We start from the raw sequence: 16,359 nt of genomic DNA on the forward strand, positions 1-16,359 counted from the left end.
TATATATATATATATATATATATATATATATATATATAATTTTTGTACTACAGCCTAATTATCACAAAACATTGCTTAATGTTTTCTGTTGCAAGGCATATCAAATAATGCTTTAAAAACTTTTCTTCATAATGAAAGGGATTTGTGAGTGATTCAAAGGCACATTTAAATCCATTTATTGAAATAAATGCAATCTATTTTTGAAAGATATATGTTATTCACCTTAAATTGCTTGATATCCCTAATGCTTAATTTTTCTTCCTCCTTGTATCCTCTCCCAAAACATCATTCTTTGTTAATCTCGTTATGCCCCTTCATGATATTGCTAGACAGGACCTTAGGGAAAAATACACTCATTCACATGCATACATACATGTATACAAACACAGACATAAATACATACATGCATGAATATATGAAATATACATACACACAGACACACGGATTGTATGTCTGTGTTTTTATCAGTTTTGCTTATGGAGCCTTGTGCCCTTCCAACCTTTAATTTTAGAAAACAGGGTAGCTTCATTTTCACAATGAGTTATTAGCTTAGGATTTTAAAGGAAAAAGAGTGCCAACATATGGACATATGCATTTACCAATCAGTTCAATGAAAGGATATTTAAGTTTCCTGGGAAATACAATAAGAATTTTAGAAAAGCTGTGTAAAACAAATCAGGATGTAAATCATAAGAAAATATTATTTATACCTTAAAGGAATCATAGCCATTGATCTAGAGCTAGAAGTATGTTAAATGCCCCTTGATAGTGTTATTTCATTTCAGAGATTAAAGAATTGCCCAAGTAATATTAAGTCACTTACTCTACAATGAAAAATGAATTAGGTATAGATTTCTACTATAAAGTCTGAATTATCAGAAAATTTTCATTCCTTTATTACAGTGTGGAAATGTATGGGATATATGTAGATAAAAGTATAAATTATTTTAAATTAATTGTGATAAATCCTAAAAATTAAAATAAATGTGCATGAAGTATGTCTATTTTTATGGGAAGTATTTGGTGTAATATAATATTTGGTATGCAGAAATCAATGTAGTAATGATTAGTACATGGCATTTTGGTAAACTGATTATTGGTCCCATTATTAGCCAATATGTCCCCTATATATTTATCTTTGCAGATTATTTCCTTTCTTTATAAAATAATTCATTAATCATTACATAAAATATGGAGCATTTCATTTATATTCATATATTCCTTTCTGAACAAAAGTAAATAAATCATGCATTCAGAAATTTTATGATATCCTTAGGCCTCATGTTGATATCCTAAAGAAATTATTTTGGTAAAAGTTAGGAATTTTGGATCTTATGTGGCTAGATGAGAATTTTGATGGAGTGTATCTCAAACAAAGGCAACACAAAAGCACTAATTTCCTGGTAATCACATGTTAACCTGGAAGTTCAAACATTAGACTCTTCCAGCAAATATGTTAAAAATATCAGTTTTATAATTAATAGGAACTGTTTCATTTGAAACCATCCTTGCAAGAAAAAATGACAAGAATATTTCTACAAAGAACTTTGGATCTGGTCAGGGACCAAGAGATGAAAAGAGCATTAGGGACAATTAGTTATAAAAGTCCCTGTGAAGGGTTTGGAAGACTTATGTAATTCATATGACTTTTGTGAAAATAAGATTGAACTGAGATTGAAGAATGCCTTCCACAGTTCCTCAGAAAGAGGAAGATAAAATGGCAAATAAAGATTCTTCATAATTAAGTATCCAAGACATCTTGCATAATTTGAGTGTCTGGATACAAAGGAGATTAAAACAAAAATTGTGTAAGAGTCAGAAGTTTTCTTTCTGTATGTGTCTTTGGAGTGTTACTAAAAATATCATACTGGTAATTTAATAATGGAAACCTTTAGTATGTATTTTAATTTGACTCTTATTTATAAAGTTTGGGACTTTTAGGGAGTGGAGTTGAGAATGGGGAAAATGCCACTGTATATTAATAGGAAAAGTGTACATAATGGACAGTGAAAGTGTGAAATCTGTAAGAGGAAACTCAAATAGAGAAGGTATGGCTTCCTCTTAGAGTTTCTATCAGGAGCCATGAGAAGTTGGGTTAGTTCATTGTGAGCAGTGATCTTGGATTTGTGAAAATATAAAAAAATTTCAAGAGGATACCAGCAAGCAGGTGGGTATCAGCTCATGTGTCAATAAGTTATAGAAGACATTGTGAATTCAGAGTCATAGTAAAATTGAAAGAGAAAATATGAGTTTAAAAGATAACTTAGTTTTTTTTTAATACTTGCATGTATGTCTCTGAGTTTAAGATAGTTTTACCAAGGATTTGTACAAAAACTAAAAGAAGAAGATTCCACGGAATTGTGAGAAAATATCAAAATAATTGTCTCTCTTCAGGTTAGTCAAACATGCTGTTTAAAAACAGGAAGGAAATACAGATATTATGTTGCAGTGTTCAGACTTATAAAAGTGTTGGGGATCTTCCTAATAATTCAAGTTGTCACTTAGAGACAGACATAGATCTTTTAATCTTGGCTAAAATTATCATACTAAATTATGAACTTGGCTGAGACCTGATATACACTCTCAGAAAAATGATTATTTTAAATATAATTAATAGGTGTATTTGTCTTTGTGTGTATACATACATACTTTTAAATTTTTATTTATTCATTTTTAGTTTACAACATTCAATTCTTTTCAGTTTCAAATTTTGTCCCCCTATCTTCCCTCCCCTTTGCAATCTGATATAGGCTCTACATATACATTCACATTAAATTTCCATATTAGTCATATTGCAAAGATATTAATCATTCACAGAATGAACCACGAGGAAAACAAAACAAACAAAATAAGACAGCAAAGAGTATACTTTGATCTGCATTCAGACTCCATAATTCTTTCTCTGTGAAGGGATAGCATTTTCTATCATGAACCTTTTGGTGCTGTCTTAGAACCTTGCATTGCTGAGAACAGCCAAGGCTATCAAAGTTAGTCAGCACACAATATGGCTGTAACTACACAACATCATCCTGGTCCTGCTCATCTCACTCAGCATCAATTCATATAAATCTTTTCAGGTTTTTTCTGAAGTCCACCTGCTCATCATTTCTTATAGCATAATAGTATTCCATTACATTCACATACTAGAACTTGTTCAGTCATTCCCAAATTGATGGACATCCCCTCAATTTGTAGTTCTTTAACACCACAAAAAGAGCCACTATAAATATATAAATTTTTTTTTGCATATGTGTTATGGGAATGGGAATTTAAGGTCTTCCCTGACCCTAGGCACTTTTATAGGGTTAAGTACACCTGGGGTCTGTAGTGGGAGGCTTAGTTTTCAGGTATGCCGACACCTTGGTGCTCTGTGATTGGGCAGTTGGTCAGGAGGGTTGTGACATTCTCTGAGCCAGGAGAAGGCTATATAAACCCTGACATGAGGCTTTGTTTTGGGGTTCACTTTGGGAAGTATTGTGTGATTTGACCAGATGAGACTCTAGGTAGCAGTCGAGTCTCACCACCCCCCTGGCCCCAGCTTTGAAAACCCAGATGTTCATACTTCCCTGTCAGGTAACTCTCACTAGGTATGGATGTAATGGTCAGACAGTTGGAGGCCTGTCTGCTTGGTCTCTTTCTATGTCTTCTTGTAACTTCTCCTTGTAACTTGTTTGTATTCTCTGAAATTCGGGGTACTGACCTTTTCCCCCTAAACTAGGTAAATGATATGTTTGATTGATTAAACAAGATTGGTAACACATTTTGAGTTGCTTTCCTTTAGAAAAGCAGATCTAATCACCTGTGTTGACAGCCACCCTGGGTATGGTGGGGTGCTTGCTGCTTCAATGTGGGGCCTTTTACCATTTAATGATCTCCTTGGAATACAGTCCTAAAAGAGGTATTGCTGGATAAAAGGGTATGCACATTTTTATAGCCTTTTGTACATAATTCCAAATTGCTTTCCAGAAGGGTTGGATCAATTCACAACTCCACCAACAATGCATAAGTATTCTAATTTTTCCACTTATTCTCCAGAATTTATAATTTTCCTATTTTCTCATGTTAGCCAATCTGACAGATGTGATGCAATTCTTCAGAGTTGTTTGGATTTGCATTTTTTTTAATTATTAGTGATTTAGAGACTTTTTCATATGACTATAGATGTCTTTAAATTCTTCCTTTGAAATTTGCCTGTTCATATCCTTTGACCATTTATTAGTTGAGGAATGAGTAGCATTCTTATAAATTCGATTCAGTTCTCTATTTTGGAAATGAGGCCTTTATCAGAGACACTGACTGTAAAAATTTTTTCCAAGCTTTTTGTTTCCCTTCTAATCTTCGTTACATTGACTTTGTACAAAACCTTTTTAATTTAATTTAATCAAAATTATCTATTTTGAGTTTCCTAACATTTTCTATATCTTGTTGGGTAATAAATGCTTCTGTTCTCCATAAATCTGACAGGTAAACCGTTCCTTACTGTCCTAATTTGTTTATAGTATCACCCTTCATGTCTAATTTTTGAACCCATTTTGATTTTAACTTGACATAGGGTATAATATGTTGGTCTATGCTTAATTTCTGTCATACTATTTCCCAATTTTCCCAGCAGTTTTTGTTAAATACTGAGTTCTTATCCCTGAAGCTGGAGTCTTTGGCCCTATCAAACAGAAAATTATTATAGTCTTTGACTATTGTGTCTTGCATACATGACCTATTCCACTCATCTACCTCTTTATTTCTTAGCCATTACCAAGTAGATTTTATGATTACTACCTTATAATACAATTTAAAGTCTGGCATAACTAGATAATCTTCTTTTGCATTTTTTTTCTTTGATTCCATTGATAATTTGTAACTTTTGTTCTTCTAGATGAGAGAAATAATGTGTATGCATACATACATATATATACACACACACACATGCACACACACACATATATATAAATATATATATATATATATATGCCATTACAATTATGCAATTTAGTGCTCTCATTTCAGTTTCAATGGCCTCAATGCAGATGATTCCCAGACCTATTTATACTATGCTAATCAATCTATTAACCTGAAGTTTTAAGTCACCAATTGCATTTGACCATCTTAAACTATCTGAAAATGAATTTATTATCTTTTCTTCAAAATCCTCTCATTGTCTCAACTTTCCCTATTACTATTAAATGGACAACTTTTTCCCCAAATGTCCATGCTTGCAATTTCAACCTTAATGGTATTCTTCACTTCTTAATCCTACTCACCATACCTATCCAATTCTTTCTTTAATGTCATGTTTTCTATTGATCTTTTTGGTATTTTCCCCCTTCTTTCCTAGTCAGTTCCTTGGTGTGGGCTCTCATCATCTCATTTCTGGACTATTATAGTAACTTTCCATTTTATCACCCTAAATCAGGCCTTTCCCTACTTTATTCTACTATCTATCCTTCAAAGTAGCCTTTCTAAAGTATAGCTCTGACAATGTCATCTTCCCCTCAACCGAAGAACTCTTGATGGAATAAACTTTAGTTTTATCATCTCTTCACACCCCACTCCTGCAATGTACTGTATTGTCCATAGATAATGGCATTTTAGCTGGTTTTTTCACAGAAGACAACATTTCCCAATTCTACATCTTTCACTGGCTGGAGACTCACATATTTATGAGCAGGTCTCAGGGAAGAATCACATGGAACATTGTATGGAAGAGCTTATGGTGAGGTAGAGAAGCTCAGAAGAGTAAATTGAGGCAAAGATGAAGCATCTCATAAATTTGGCTTAGACATAGGTTTCAAAACTATAAAGTAAAACAAATCATGGAAAAGATATTGAAACATTTTATTTCTTTGTGTAAAAAACTGTCAATTTAAAACATTCCACCAACAAAGTAATGCCAAATAAAATTATCATAAAACATGGCATCATCCAAAACAGTTTAAGTTTAGATGGCAGAGTAAAAGCAGGACCTCCCCACTGCTCCAGCTTCCACCTTCCCCAATCCATGTAAAAAGGGGACTAAACAAATTTTGGAACTGCAGAACCCACAAAATGACACAGAGAAGCTAACCTCTGACTGAGCAAAGCCCGGCAGGCCAGCAGGAGTCAGCCAGCACAGTGCTCTGGGAGCTGAACCCAGGCCACACCAAGGCTTTAGCCCCAGGGCAGACCTGACCAGCTGTCAGCAAGGGGGACTCCAGATCAGCAGCAGCTGTGGCTGTTTCCAGAATTATCGAAATATAGATGCGAAGGACAAAGTGAGAGGTCAGTGCAGTCTGGAATTTGGTACCCAGTAAGTGGGAGTGCATGGCTTTTATCCTGGGATGACAAGCCACTGAGACACTGGCACAACCAGCCAGCTACATGTGTCAGCTTCAGCTCCTGGCCTGCAGAGTGTAGGGGGACCAAGGAACAGTTTGAGGGGGTAATTCCTCTTGCTTTAACCTGCTTGGATCTGGATTTCAGTCTAGGGTGGAGGTCCTGGGGTGTGTGTCCCGCTTGCCAGAGCATGTGGAAACCTCAAAGAGGGCACCAATCTAATACCTCCAGCAGCTGAGAAAACCTCATCATTTGGGGAAAAAGCTCCCATCTGGTGGCAGAGTTCTACTGTGGCAAAAAACCCAGGGGTCAAGTGACTGAGGGGTGGCATGACCAGTCAAAGGAAACAAAGCAGTCAGAATATTCCAGCATTAGACTCCTATTTTGGAGACAAAAAGAATCAAAATATGGAGCAGGAGGAAGACAGTGAAGCAGAACTCCTGCACCAAAAGCTTCAAAGGAAAATACGAGTTGGTTACATAGAAGTTAAATAGCCAACTTTAAAAAGCAAATAAGAGAAGTGGAGGAATAATTGGGAAGAGAAATGAGAACAATGCAAGAAAATTATGAAATGATATTCAACAACCTGACTGAGGAAAATCATACCTTAAAAAATAGAATAACTCAAATGGCAAAAGAGGCTCAAAAGCAATGAGGAGAAGAATGCCTTAAAAAGCCAAATTTGCTAGATGGAAAAAGAATCTCAAAAGCTCAATGAGGAGAATCATTGCTTCACAATTAGATTGCTACAAATGGAAGCTAATGACTTAATGAGAAATCAAGATGCTGTTAAACAGATCCAAAAAAATGAAAGAATAGAAGGCAATATATCTCATGGGAAAAACCACTGACCTACAGTAAAGATCCAGGACAGATAAATTAAAAATTATTGGCCTACCTGAAAGCCATGATTAAAGTAAGAACCTAGACATCATCCTCCAGGAAGTTCTCAAAAAAAGAAAACTGCCCTGTTGTTTTAGAACTAGAGGGCAAAATAGTGGTTGAAAGAATCCACCAATCACCTCCTGAAAAAGATCCCAAAAATAAAACTCCTACGAATATTATAGCCAGATTCCAGAATTCCCAGGTTAAGGAGAGAATATTACAAGCAGCTAAGAAGAAACAATTTGAGTATTGTGGAAACACAATCAGGATAACCCAGGATCTGGCAGCTTCTACACTGAGGGATCGAAGGGCTGGGTATATGATATTCTGGAGGGCAAAGTAGTTGGGAGTAAAACAAAGAGTCACCTACGAAGCAAAACTGACCATCATGTTTCAGGGGAAAATATGGTCATTCAGTGGAATAGAGGACTTCCAAGCATTCTTGCTGAAAAAAAAAGAGTTGAATAGAAAATTTGACATTAAGATACAAGAAGGAAGAGAAGCATGAGAAGGTGAAGTGGGAAAAGAAATCATAAGGAACTTAACAAAGTTGAAATATTAACATTCCTACATGGAAAAACAATAATTGTAACTTATGAAACTTTTCTCAGTAGTTGAAAGGAATAGAAATATATATGTTTATATATGAGTGTATATAGGCATATGAATACATATGTGAAAGTGTGTATATATGTTTAGAGTTATACATAGATAGAGGACACAGGACCAATTTAACAGGACAGGATGACATTTAAAAGGTGAAATGAAGGTGTGAGAGAGAAATATGATGAGAGGAGATGGGGAGAGACAGAATGGGGTAAACTATCTCATATAGAAGAGACAAGGGAAAATGATTACAATGGAGGGGAAGAATAGGAAGGCAAAAGGGAATGGGTCAAACTTATTCCCATTGAATTTTGCTTGAGGAGGGAATGAAATACCCACTAAATTGGGTATCTCACCCTCCAGGAGAGTAGGGACAGAAGGGAATGAGAAGGGGGCTGATGGAAGGAAGGGCAGGCTGGAAGGGAGGGAAGTTTGAAGCACCCACTTTTTAAAATGGATGGGATCAAAGTAGAGAATAGAATAAGTGAGAGGTGGGGTAGGAGGGAGGGAAATATAGTCATTCTTTTACAATATATCTACTATGTTATTGTTTTGCATTAGCCACACATGTACAACCTATACTGAACTGCTTATCTTTCCAGTAAGGGTGGCTGACAACATACACACACACACACACACACACACACACACACACACACACACACATATATACACACACATATATGTGTGTGTATATATGTATATATATATAACAATTATTAATACTATTTTACAATTAAGTGGGAAATAAGTTATACAGGCACTTGGGGCATTGAGAAAAATTGACATTGTAAAAAGTCAAAAGGGGTATGGGTGAAAATATGGGAGAGAGCAGATTGGAGGAGGGGATATCTTGCGGTGGGTACGGGAAAAACGGGGAGAAAATTTGTAACTCCAAATCTGGTGGAAATGAATGATGTAAATCAGAAGTTAATAAAGCATTTGAAAAAAACAAGAAAAACAGTTTAAGTTTTCTTTGGCTCTGTCTAACCTGAAATTGTTCTCATTTGTAAAAGAAACTGATCTTATTTTTCAAGTCAAGAAAATCATCATACTAAAACATTACATAAGCAATTAGTTATATTTTTTACTTTGTTGTTTTTGTTCAGTCATTCAGTATGTCCAATTTTTTATGACCTCATGAATCATACTATTCATAGGCTTTTCTTGGCAAAGTTAATGGAGTTGTTTACCATTCCCGTCTCCAGCTGATTACATCAAACAGAAGTTAAATGACTCACCCAGGGTCACATAGCTAATAAGAGTGTAGGGCTGCATTTTAAATTATATCTTCCTGACTCTAGGCTAGAATTCTTTTACCAGTGACCTAGTTGCCTAGTTGTACATAGATGGTGTAAAGTTTATCTGCCTATCAACTTGTATATCAAACTGTAACTTGGTCTGGTAGGAACGTTCTCCAAAGGGAACATTTAATTGTCCTTTGCATTAAAAACATGTAAAATTCTTAACACATTCCAAGGAAATGTAAAGACTTCAATTTTAAGCTTGAATATGGATGTAAATCCAAACCAGGGAATAAAGCCAGCTCTTAGAAATGTCTCCTGTATGCAAGACATATCTAAGATAAATTTCTCAAGAGAAAACCTGTGGCAGAACATGCTAAGTCTCTCATTGCCATCTGAAAATTAAAGTTCATTGAGAGGGGGGCAGTTAAAATAATTGGCACAATTAATTGGAAACTAAATTAAATAATCCTCAACAATGAGTGGGTCAAAGTAAAAAAAATATTGTACAAGCAATCAATAATTTTATTAAAGAGGACAACCATGAGAGAAAAATATCAAAATTTGTCAGATAGAGCCAAAACCATAGTTAGGCAAAAATTTACATCTCTAACTTTGTACATCAATGAAAAATGGGGGGGGGGAAGGAAAAGGAATGGGGCATTCAGTTAAAAAATAGAAAATGAACAAATAAAAATCCCCAGTTGCATACTAAAGTGGAAATCCTAAAACTCCAAAGAGTTGTGAAGAAGTTCTTCACATGTGTGAAGAAGTGCATATGTATGTACATGTATACATAGAGGGTACAGGATGAGTTGAATATGAAGGGATGATATCTAAAAAATAAAATTAAGAAGTAAGAGAAGAATATATTGCCTGAAGGAGAAAGGGAGAGATAGAATAAGGTAAATTATCTCATATAAAAGAAGCAAGAGAAAACTGTTACAATGGAGGGGAAGAGAAAGAAGGTAAAAGGGAATGGGACAACCATCCTCTCACTGAATTTGGCTTAAGGAAGAAATAACATACAAACTCAATTGAGAATCTTACCCTATTGGAAAATGTGGGGGGGGAAGTGTTTAAGAGGGAGAATAGAAGGAAGGGCAGATTGGGGGAGAGGGTAGTTAGAAACAAAGATTTTAGAAGGGATGGGTTCAAAGGAGAAAATAAAATAAGTTAGTGGAGGGATAGGATGGAGGGAAATATTGTTAGTCTTTCACAATATAGCTACTTTGGAAATGTTTTCGGTAACAACACATGTACAGACTATATTGAATTGTTTGTCTTTCCAGTGGGGGTCAGTGAGGAGGGAGGAAGGGAAAAAATCTAGAACTCAGAGTTTTAAAAACAAATGTGTATATAAAAAATTGTGTGTGTCTGTGTGTGTGTGTGTGTGTGTGTGTGTTTAACATGCCACTGGGAAATAAGATATACAGGCACCAGGATATAAGAATCCATCTTGGATTACTAGAAAGTTGAGGTGGGGAATGGGGAAAGGTATAAGAAAGAACAGATATGGGAAAGGGGTACTCAGTAGCCTAGGTATTTTGGGGTGGGGTAGGGGAAAGATAGGGAGAAAAATTTGTAACTCAAAATCTTGTGGAAATGCATGTTGAAAAATAAATATAAATAAATAAATTGGGAAAAAATGATACAGCAATATATAACAAAGATCATGTACTATTATCAGATGTCATTTATATGAGGATTGCTGGTTTGGTTCAATATTAGGAAAACTAATATTATACCATTACACATAACGGTATAGTAGACAATATCAATAACAAATATCTAAAAAATCATATGATAATATCAATACTGCAGAAAAGTCTTTGAAAAAAATAGAGCACCTACTCCCATTAGAAACACTAGAATGCATAGGTTTCAATGGAACCTTTTTAATATGATTAATACTATCTATCTAAAAGCAAGAACAAGCATTATCTGCTATGGATATTCACATGAAGCCATCCCAATAATTCCAGGGCTGAAGCAAGGGTTTCCATTATCGAGACTATTATTCAATATCATATTATAAATGCTAGGCATAACAATAAGAGTAGGAAAAAAAAACTTGAAGAAATGAAAATATTTAAGTAAGAAAAAAACTATCATTTAATAAATGATATGTGGTATACTTAGAGAAAAGATTAAAAACTAGCTTGAAACAATAACTTTTCAAAGGTTGCATCATATATAAGACATCCACATATATTTTCCCAATTCCTGTATGCTACTAACAAAACTCAGCAATGAAAGAAAAACAATTACACTTGAAATGACTTTAGACTTTATAAAATATTTGGTAGGCTACCTCCCAAGACAAAGCCAGGAACTTTATGAAAGTTATTATAAAATACTTATCTTATAAATGACTGGAGAAGTATTAATTGCTCATAGATAGGCTGAGACAATATAATAAAATGACAATTATACTAATTTTAGTTTTAATCAGTATTACACAATCAAATTAATAAAGGACTTTATAAAGCTGAAATTAAAAAAATAATATGGGAGGAAAAAAGTCAAGAATATCAAGGTAATCAATTTTCAAATGTGAAAGAAAGTAGTCTAGCATTACAAGATTTTAAACTATATCACAAAGAAGTAGTGATGAATATAATCTGTTACTAGCTAAGAAATGGAGTGATGGATCAGTGGAATAGATTAGGTCCACAATATAGAGTAGTAAATGAACATAGTAATCCTGTGTTTGATGAAAACCAAAGATGCTTCCCCAATTGATAAATGGTTTAAAGGATATGAACAGGCAGTTTTCAGAGGAAGAAAGTAAAGATATTCATAAAAATATTTTTAAAAATGCTTTAAATCCCTATTGAGTAGAGAAATGCAAATGAAAACATCTCTGAGACACCACATCTCACCAATCAGATTGGCTAAGATGACAAAAAAGGAAAATTATAAATGCAGGAGAGAATGTGGAAAAATTGGAATACTAATGCATTGTTGATGGACCTGTGAATTGATTCAACCATTCTAGAGAACAATGTGGAACTATGCCCAAAGAGCTATAAATAAGTGCATACCCTTTGACCCAGCAATACCACCTCTAGAGTTGTATCCCAAAGAGATTGTAGAAATGAGAAGAAGCCACATATGTACAAAACTATTTATAGCAGCTCTTTTTGTGGTGGTAAAGAATTGGAAGTGAAAGGCTTGCCCATCAATTGTGGAATGGCTAAACAAATTGTGGTATATGAATGTTATGGAATACTAATGTGCTATAAGAAATGAAGAGCCGATTGACTTCATAATAACCTGGACAGACTTATACAAAGTGATTTTCAGTGAGAAGGGCAAAACCAGGAGTGATCTGTACACATTTACAGACACAACGTTTGTTTGACAACCAACTTTGATAGATTAGCCTCTTCTTAGCAATGAAAGATTATAAAACAACTCCATGGAAAGAGATGTCCACATTCAGAGAAAGAACTTCAAAGTCTGATTGAAGATTGAAGCAAACTTACCTGCTCTCTTTCTTTTTCTTCTTTTGTTTTGTTTTGTTTCCTCTTTCCCATTGTTCTATCTGTTATTATCCTTATTTACAACCTGACTATTGTTTAATGTGAAGGTATTTGCAGATCTTATATCTGATTGCATGCTGCCATGGAGGGGGTGGGGGAGAGGGAGTAGGAGAAAATTTGAAAATCAAGTGAATGTGGAACTGAACCTTGTAAACTAAAAGTAAACACACAAATTAATTTAAAAAAATTAAAAAACCAAAATGCAAACTTTTAGAGTAAGAACTCACCACCTGAAAAAAAAAATTGCTCGAAAATTAGAAAGCAGTTTTGAAGAAACTAGGCATAGACCATCATCACACACCATATACTCATATAAGGTCAAAATAGACCAATTGTTTAGTCACTGAGATGATACAAGAAGTAAAATAGGGAGAAAATACATCCTTCAGATCTATGAGCATCCTGCTTGTCATTTCTTCAAGCACAAAATTATTCCATCACAATAATATGCAAAAACTTGTTCAGGCATTCCTCAATTAATGGAGATCCCCTCAATTTTCAAATCTTTGCCAGTATAAAAATAGCTACTATAAACATTTTTATGCAAATAGTTCCTTTTCATTTTTTATCTCCTTGGGATGAAGACCCAGAAGTGATGTTGCTTTGGCAAAGGGTATGCATACTTTTATTGCCCTTTGTACATACTTTAAACCAATTTTGAAATTTTAAGTGAAACATCTGTATATGTGTGTGTACATGTGTGTGTATAATACATACATACATACAGAGAGAGAGAGAGAGAGAGAGAGAGAGAGAGAGAGAGAGAGAGAGAGAGAGAGAAAGTAATTGGCACCATTTTAATACCAATCTCTTACTACCCTTTTGGAACTACAAAATGGAACATAACAGCTATGAAAAGTATAGTACCCAAAATGAGTAAAATATTAACATCACACATTACCCTTCCACAGAGAAGCTATAGAAAATTAAACTCATCCTAATCAATGATGAAAAATAAAAATACCAAAGCCTATAAAATACAATTAGAAGTAGACATAAGTTCATTGAGTGGTAGCAATATAACAGGTACACACTATTGGTTTCATTGAACGTAATTGACAACAGTAAAAATTCAGTTGGAAACTATGAAAACAATAAAATCAAGACTATAATAAAAAAAATTACATACCCACATAGGTGAAATCCACTTATCTTCCTCTTTTCCAATCTTCAGTCTCTCATTCTGCTTCCCTACTCTTCTCTTCCGTTGACGTCTTTTCTTTTGTTTTCTTTTTCTTTTCTTTCCTTTAATTTTCCTTTCTTTCCTCTTTGCATTATTTCTCTTCTCACTCCTTTCTTTTTTCTTTCCACTCTTTTTCTCTTCTCACTCCTTTCTTTTTTCCTTCCTCTCCTTCCTCTCCTTCTCCCCTTTCTTCTTTCCTTTCTTCTTTTCTTGCTGCTTACCTTCATTCTTTTCATCTTTCTATCCCTCCTTCCTTCATTTATTCCCTTCCTTCTTCCTTCCCCCTTCCTTCCCTCTTTCTTACTTTCCCTCCTCCCATCATCCCTTCTTTCCTTTCTTCATTCTTTTCTTCGTTCCCTCCTTCCATTTTTCTTTCCTTACTACTGTGATCATGTAAGGATATTTTGAAGAAAATGGCATTCTGCCATTTTTTCTTTATTTTACTTTTGAATATTACTTTAACCCCTGTATATGAATTAGTATTCAAAGAAGCCCTGTTGGAAGTACAAAGAAATGCCACTTATTCCATCCCATTATTTTTGGTATATTGACTTTTCTTCCAAAAATAAATACATTGAGAGCAACACTCAGTCACAAAGTACCAAGTAGATGAATTTATGTCTATTACTTTTGCCAATAAGGATAAGTAAAGGAAGATGATAAAACTTGAATTCTAAGTTATATGAAGGCATAACAGTTGATTCAATACAAAATTAACAGGCAATAAGAAACATGTATTATTTTCAGTTAATATGAACAACCACTTGAAATAACTTCATAATATCTCACCACAAAGGTGATTATTTCTCTTATTGAGTTTCCTCAATATCAATAGTCTTGATATAAACAGAAAAAGGCTAATGTCATATTTGGTATATTTCTGGATGACTACATTGATTTTTGCCTTGTGGATAAATTCAATTACATGCAGCATTCAAAGCTTTATATAACTGCAGTTATTGGATCTCCTTATTAAGTAACTTCTTTATTTCCTAACCTAACTATCATTTAATAAATGATATGTGGTATACTTAGAGAAAAGATTAAAAACTAGCTTGAAACAATAACTTTTCAAAGGTTACATCATATATAAGACATCCACATATATTTTTCCCAATTCCTGTATGCTACTAACAAAACTCAGCAATGAAAGAAAAACAATTACACTTGAAATGACTTTAGACTTTATAAAATATTTGGTAGGCTACCTCCCAAGACAAAGCCAGGAACTTTATGTTTCTGTCTTATGCTATATTTTTTTTTCTGGAATCATATAACAGCCTAATCCCTTAGGATTCTTTATCTTTACTTTATCTCATTGTTCTGAATGCACAATCCACCAGTTTCTGTACTCTGTTTTGACAGTAACCCTCAAAACTCCATACCAAAGACCATCCCTAAAGTGCTCTCCTCCTTACCTTGGCCTCAGCTTCCCTAACTTCCTTCAAGACTTAATGAAATTTGAATTTTAATGTCCAGATTTCCAAAGTCACCACAGTTTTAATTGTCTGTCCTTCTGATATTATGTTCATAAACTTTGTATATACCATGCATACATTTAATTTTTATGTTGACTCATTAGAATTTAAGGTTTTCATGGGAAGAGATTATTTTTCACTTAAAAAAATAACTAGCATTTAGTACAGTCTTTAACATATAGAGTTATCTTGTAAGAAAGTTCCATATCTCCCAATAAGTTCCTTTGCCTATTTTATTCTTACAGTGTATGGGTTGTCTACATTGGCTTTCTACAAAACAGAGAGAGCTATTCAGCAGCATCTGCAAAAGAAGTCAGATAGAAGATTTTAAATAATCTTTTCTTTCTCACTTTTACTTCCAGTTTTCAATGTCAGCAGGACTAGAAGAAGAAACTATGAACATATGGACAGCTCAAACTTCATTTCTCACTGCTACTAATACTGCCTGGGTCCATATGGCTTAGAAAAAAAGTTACATGCTACTGAAACACTGTCAGTAGTGGTGGTGACAAATAATCTGTCATGATATTTTCTCACACTGAAGAAGACTGACCAGAACATTTTTAAAAATCTGATCTGTTTGCTTCAGTATCAAAGAAATAATAATTTTCCAAAGATGTACAGTTTCTTTCAAGATGTTATCTCATCTCTCATATTTCCTCTCCCACAAAGTGTATTAAACATAATTGGCACTTAATAAATGGTTGTAGATGACAGTTATAGTGTGGTGGACAATTGTGACCTTGGAATAATAAAAAACTATGCTAAAATCAAATTCTAAAATGTATTAGCTGGATGATCATGAATGAGTCACTTAGTTTCTCACACTCATAATTTGTTTTATTCTCTTTTTTTCCCTTTTGGAGGGCAATTGGGGTTAAGTAACTTGCCCAAGCTTACACAGCATTTCTTTTTTTTTTTTTTGTGGGTGTTAAGTGTCTGAGGCTGGAGCCGAATTCAGGTCCTCCTGACTCTGGGACTGGTGCCTTACTTGCTTTACTCACTGCACTGCCTAACTGGCTCCTTGCTCTATTCTTAAATAGAGAAAATAATACCTAAAATGTCTAGCTCATTGGATAATTATTATATGAAATAATTATGTGAAG

Source organism: Petaurus breviceps, unplaced genomic scaffold, assembly GCF_028583685.1.
Source record: "Petaurus breviceps papuanus isolate PSGF00001 unplaced genomic scaffold, PetGlider_PUasm1.0 90977, whole genome shotgun sequence".
NCBI classification, from domain to species: domain Eukaryota; kingdom Metazoa; phylum Chordata; class Mammalia; order Diprotodontia; family Petauridae; genus Petaurus; species Petaurus breviceps.